At 50.1% G+C, this 6,000-nt stretch overlaps 1 protein-coding gene across 5 annotated transcripts in view; it reads left to right on the top strand.

Annotated features, from left to right (window-relative positions):
- Window positions 1–271: 271 nt before the first annotated feature.
- The window catches only part of FAM20B (FAM20B glycosaminoglycan xylosylkinase), a 43,885-nt gene continuing 38,156 nt past the window's right edge, over window positions 272–6,000 (top strand). The window contains exon 1 of one of the 5 annotated variants that reach the window (XM_035010703.1): window positions 272–370. The gene's annotated coding sequence lies outside the window, so the exon portion shown is untranslated. Of the gene's footprint in view, window positions 371–590; window positions 907–941; window positions 1,065–2,469; window positions 2,785–3,686; window positions 4,375–6,000 lie in introns of those variants that run through there. The other 4 variants (XM_035010708.1, XM_035010707.1, XM_035010705.1 and 1 more) reach the window with 4 other exon arrangements.

Genomic DNA, 6,000 nt, shown 5'->3' with positions numbered 1-6,000 from the left:
GCTGGCACAGGACGGGAAGGGTTAAGTAGGGCCGTCCGGAGCGAGCCTGGTAGGCCCGCCCACCGGAGGGCGGGGGCGGGGCCTCGCAGAGTGAGCCCTGGGATTGGTCGCAGGGAAGGCGTTACGCTAGGACGGTACCAACAGCCGGGCGCCGCGGAGGCGGGGGGGGGGGGGGGGGCCCCCCGGCTCCGCGGGGGGGGGGGGGCGGGGGAGGGGCGGGGCGGGGGGGGGGGGGGAGCCGCAGTGGCGGCGGCGGCTGGGGGCGGTGAGCGCGGCGTGGGGCTGCCCCTCCCCGGAGGCGGCGGGGGCGGCCGGGCCGCACCGCACCGCACCGCGCGGGAGGCCATGGAGCGAGCCTAGGGCCCGGCAGGTGAGCGGCGTGGGGGCGGGGAGGGCGCGCGACCCCCGCCCCCGGCGAGGCGCGGCGGGCGGGAAAGTGCGGGCCGGCCCGCGGGCGGGGCGCGGTGCGTGGCGCGCGCCGGGCGGGGGCCGCTTGGGGGCGGGGCGCCTCCTGAGGGGCCGGGCGCGCCGGTGCCCCAAGCGGTCCCCGAGCGGCCGCTGGCGGGTCCCGGATCGGGCCCGGCTGTTGCCTCGGAGACCGGCCCGGGCCGCGCGCCGCGTCTCGCTGGCCCCCAGGCGGGCTCTTGCGGGCGGGCGCGGCTGGGCGCCTCCTCGGCCCGCCTGAGGCGCGGCCTTACCTGGGGCCGCTCGGGGTCCTTCTAGTGAGCGCCCCTCGCGCCCAGGCGCCGTCCCCGGAGGCGACCGGCCCCAGTGCCGCCCTCGCGTCCCGCCGAGCGCCGGTTGTGGCGGCCCGGGGAGGATCGCGCGCCGGCGGGCCCACCTCGTGGCTGAGAAGCGCAAGTGACCACCAGGCCCGAGGCGGGAGGCGGAGTAACTGTGCCCGAGGTCCGCGGTCTCTCGGGGTCGTGCACCCGGCACTCGCGGTCGGGCACAACTTAAGGAAATGATACGGTAGTCCGAAGTGGGTTGCGCTTGAGATTTCATTTCCGGGTGTGATGGCCCCGCGATTAAAAGCGAGCCGAAACGTTGCATTAATGATGAATGTGAGTAGTTGTCAAGCTGCGCCCTTGATTGTGGGATCTGATTAGAGTTTCCTTCTCATCAGGCTTCTGTTGTCCGCAGGTCTCCTGGTAGGAAGACAAGGGGTGGAAGGATGTTGGAGGGAAAGTGGAGAGGACAGGGCATGATTGGTCGTTACGGAATTTTAGTCCTTTAAATGGCTATATCATCGCTTGGATGGGTGAGGAGTTTATAATTTGGGAAAATTAGAGATGCTTGATACTGTGATTTGTGGTTAGCTAGAGCCAGGTATCAGTGTCTTCCCCACCCAGCCAGTTTCCCATCTCACCTTGAAAAGAAGGAATAGGAATGTGGGATCTTCTAGCTTTTAAATTGTAGGACTTTAGGGGCGCCTGGGTGGCTCAGTTGGTTAAGCGACTGCCTTCGGCTCAGGTCATGATCCTGGAGTCCCGGGATCGAGTCCCGCATCGGGCTCCCTACTCAGTGGGGAGCCTGCTTCTCCCTCTGACCCTCCCCCCTCTCATGTGCTCTCTCTCAAATAAATAAATAAAATATTAAAAAAAAAATTGTAGGACTTTATACATTTGTATTCTGGTGGTTAAGATTGATGTTTGCTAACTATTCCTGTCCTCCTGGTGTTATAAATTAATACATAAATTTCATTGGGGTTGATTTTAAAAATTGAGGTAGAGACCTCAGTGTGCCTATTCCTTGAGTTTATCCAGGACCTTTGAGTAAAGCCTTAGAGCACTTCCACATACATTATTGATCATCAAGACATGGCTTTGGGAAACTGAGGTACAGGTGTTAAAGATGCTAAATCATTCCTCTGGACTCAGAGCCAACCTCAGGTAGATTGAAAATTAACGTTCTGTGTGAAGTTAATAACTTTCCTGAAGTTTATGAAGTCATTGGAGTTTGCAGTGGAATCAATCAATAGGAAGGGCTTCCCCATTTGAAAGTGCTTACCAAAGGTGAATAAAAAGGCACAAGCAAGTAATTGGGATTCTCAGCCTCACTCACAAGAAAGTGCGGCGATAGAATGGATGTGGCAAAGATGAGCAAATCTTGGAGCTCACAGCTTCTCTTCAGTGTGGCTGGTGAAAATGTGGCATTGATTTGTTCTGCTGTTTCTCTGAAGCCAGTAGGCAACTAGCTACGATTTGGTTAAAGAGTGAAAACTTGAAAACACATGCCCTGCTCTTCTTTCTGGGTACTTTGGGCTTTTTTGGGTTTTTTGTTTGTTTGTTTTCTTTTTAAAGATTTTATTTATTTATTTGAGAGAGAGAATGAGAGAGAGAGAGCATGAGAGGGGGGAGGGTCAGAGGGAGAAGCAGACTCCCTGCCGAGTAGGGAGCCCGATGCGGGACCCGATCCTGTGACTCCAGGATCATGACCTGAGCCGAAGGCAGTCGCTTAACCAACTGAGCCCCCAGGCGCCCCTTTCTGGGTACTTGAATCAGGGAACAAATGAACAAAATCACTGTTTGTACCGTCTAATCCTTTACATCCTAGAATTATTTTATGTTGAGTTGATAACTCTTTGACTTTCAGTCTGTTCTCTTCATTTCCATTTGTAGACTCCAGCTCTCTCATGTAGCCTGAAAGCCTCTGCTTTCTGTCTTTGAATTGTGAATTTCTAAATGAAATTTGTTTGTTTACTTGCAGGGGGCAGACTTCAGCTTCCTACACTTTGTGTGACCATCATTTCCGTGGTGTGAGCCCTGAAGCCGGATACTTCAGGTCTTGAATTGATAACTTTTTTAAAATAGCATCCACAGTGGTTGTTTCAATTGGTGCGGTCTCATCATAGAGGCAGAGGCTGCTCCCTCTATCCTGTGGCCACAGTTGCAAACAATAAAAAGGAGACAGTCTTCTGAAGCCAATGTCAGGTCACCCTGGGACTAAGTGCCATGTGGTTTTATAGATTGAGGTAGGAACTGGCCTTAACAACGAGGCACTACAGTATATTGTAACAGTGATGATAATTGGCATACTTTTTTCTCTGCACCTAAAGTGCAGAGTGCATAGTAGGTGTGCAGGAAGTGTTTGGTGGTTGAACGAGTGAATGGAATACAGTATGAAGGAAGGGGAAATACTCTAGTACATAAATTGGTTCGTTCCTCTTTTCGTTAAGGAAAAAAAGGACAAGAAAACGTGTTGCAGATTACTGTTGAAAGTTGCTGGTGAGCTGGGTATCTGTATATTGCTTAAATGGTAGAGTTGAAGGCTTACCAATATTAACAATCCGATTAAATTTCATACAAAGGCAGATATGATCCAGAGCTTTCCATTTACTATAACATTTTTAAGAGTTAAAACTATGTGCTGTTGTAACTGAGCCTCTTTGAACTGAAAACAGTCTTTTTTTTTTTTCTTAAGATTTTATTTATTTAATTGACAGAGACAGCGGGAGCAGGAACACAAGCAGGGGAAGTGGGAGAGGGAGAAGCAGGCCTCCCACTGAGCAGGGAGCCCAATGTGGGGCTCGATCCCAGGACCCTGGGATCATGACCTGAGCCGAAGGCAGACGCTTAACAACTGAGCCACCCAGGCGCCCCGGACTGAGAACAATCTTGAAAATAGAAACATTTAATAAAATGTATTATATAATAGAATAAAATAGCTAAATATTCCTTAAAAAAAAAAACAAACAGATGGGTACCTGTAAAGGGTATACCATATTGGACCAGCCTTGCGATTTGATTCTGTGACCATATGGTATTCTAGCATATCTAGCTGGGGGCAGCCCATGGTGCCCTGGTCAGGCTCAGCTTCACAGACTTGGCTCCTGGAGCCTTTTCGGCTAGACTAATTGAGCAGTTGGATTGGTAGTCAATATTTTTGCCTTAAGAACAGAACTGGAGCTCTTGGTAATGGCCATGCCATTATCATTGACCCTGATTGTCTGTCTTCTCATCCCTTACATGGTGGGATGGGAAAGGAGAGCTGTCCCTCCCCGAAGTGCTTCTCCAGCAGCTCCTTATTCCAAACCTGTATATCTCTCCCTCTTTTCCGTACTTGAGCTGCCTTTGTGACCCTCGAGGACTAATGAATTCACTAACACAGATCTAGGGTCCAGGAGACCTTACTTTGCAACTGAAACCAGCTTCTGACCAACTTAAAATGTCACCATGACTGCTAGAGCCATCCTGGAGAGAATATAGTGCAGAGATCTCACTTGTGATTTTGTCTTGCCTATTCAAAAGCAAAAGAGGAAAGAAAGGCCTAGCTCCAGGCTTGATGAGTCGTGGGGGTGCATCTGTCATCCCAGGAGGAGATAAGAAATGGAGCCTGATGCAGAAAAGAGAGAGCTTTGGTGTGTGTTTGGAGGTTTGTACTTTCTGACACAGTAACAGCCTTATGGAGGGGAGGGTGTTACTTTGGGCACATGATAAAAGGAGGGCAAGGAATACGGAATTATGCGTGTGTAACAGACCTCGTACAGAGCCAGCCCATCATACCGTGCTCTCCAATGCTTCCCGCCCTACGTATATGGCACCGCTTCATCTTCTGTTTTTAGGGAATAAGGTGTTGGGTGTGCAAATTCTTGTTTTGGCTAGACTTATTGTGGAAAAAAAAATTCACAATATATTACGTACTTTGTTTGCTTTTTAAACAGTATGGTTTCACCTTTCTTTTAGTGACTTGAGGTGGTGCTGCTAGTATCCATTACTGACCATAATCGAGCAAGGCTTTGAAGCCCCTGAGATATGCAGGTTGTGTGCCCCTTCTGCATTTTGAATTCTTGAATCCGCTTTTAATAGTCAGTCTCTGCTTTCAGAGGTGGGAAAGCTGGGCTTTTGCTGTTGTTAGTGTCCCCGCTGCCCTCTTTTAAATGGGCAGCTTCTGATCTCCGGTGGAGTAGCCGCCCGGCTAACTGTGCTTCCTGCTTGCCTGTGAGACAAATAAGCGGGCTTCGCGAGGGTCTGCTGCTCTTCCCCGGCAGGGGATGAGCTTTGTGACCACGGCTTTGGCTAGCCCAAGACCTTTTTCTCCTTGATTCCTCGTTTCTTATTCTTGGTTCAGGTAGCGACCTTGCGCTCTGTCTGGGTACATTGATGTTCCTGTGGGTCTCTTGTAGAAAAGAGAAAACGATATGGAAGTACTGTCAGTTCTCATTTCAGAAAGCGTGGCCAGGAACACTTGAAGATCTGGTTCCAGCCCCGTCTCGTGTCATTCTTGGGCAATGTCTTGGACCATCTCCAGTCTTCTTCTTAGCATTTGCAGATGGTCTTTACTCCCGGTCCCAACCAATGGCAGGAACAAGGTTGGCAGTAGTCGTTGCCTTGAAGGGTGGAAGCAGGCTATACAGAGGTGGCGATTTAAAGTTGGTGTATATGTCTGATATTTCTGCATTTTTATACTGTACTGTATATCTGAATTCATTATAGGACTTAGTTTCTCTTTGTCTGTAAAGAGGCCATCTTTAGACCGAGGAGCTGAAGAAATTTTTCAACCCTTAAAGCTTTCTCTCCCTTGCGCTTCACTCCTTTTATTCGGTAGGCATTTATCGAGTACCTCTCCTGCACCCCGCACTCTGCCAGCTTCTGTGGAGGCACAAAGAGAGTAAAATATATCCCCTGTCCCCAAGGAACTCACAGAATAGTAGAGGAGACAGGCATGCCCAAAAATGTGTGTGTGTGTGTGTGTGTTTATATTCATATTTTAACAAAGGGATCATGCCTGGAGCCACTCAGCCTCAATTCAGCCCAGACCTGCATGGGGGTTCTGCTGTTGCTGTTTCTAGAGTGATCTGTGGCCCGTCAGCTTGACACACCTGGAATGTAACGTTAATAATGTGAGGTGTTATTGTTGCATAAAGCTAATACACCTTTCCATAGACTGTGGGGAACTGAAAAGTAAAGACAGAAAACAGGAAAATCTGGAGGAAAATGTTATATTCTTTGAAATTCCATATTTCTGCACTATACGGGAATTACATTCTATGCTATAGTC

This window comes from Mirounga leonina, unplaced genomic scaffold (assembly GCF_011800145.1).
Source record: "Mirounga leonina isolate KUSES-001 unplaced genomic scaffold, KU_Mleo_1.0 Mir_154, whole genome shotgun sequence".
Taxonomy (NCBI): Eukaryota; Metazoa; Chordata; class Mammalia; order Carnivora; family Phocidae; genus Mirounga; species Mirounga leonina.
This window is presented reverse-complemented; position numbering and strand designations above follow the sequence as displayed.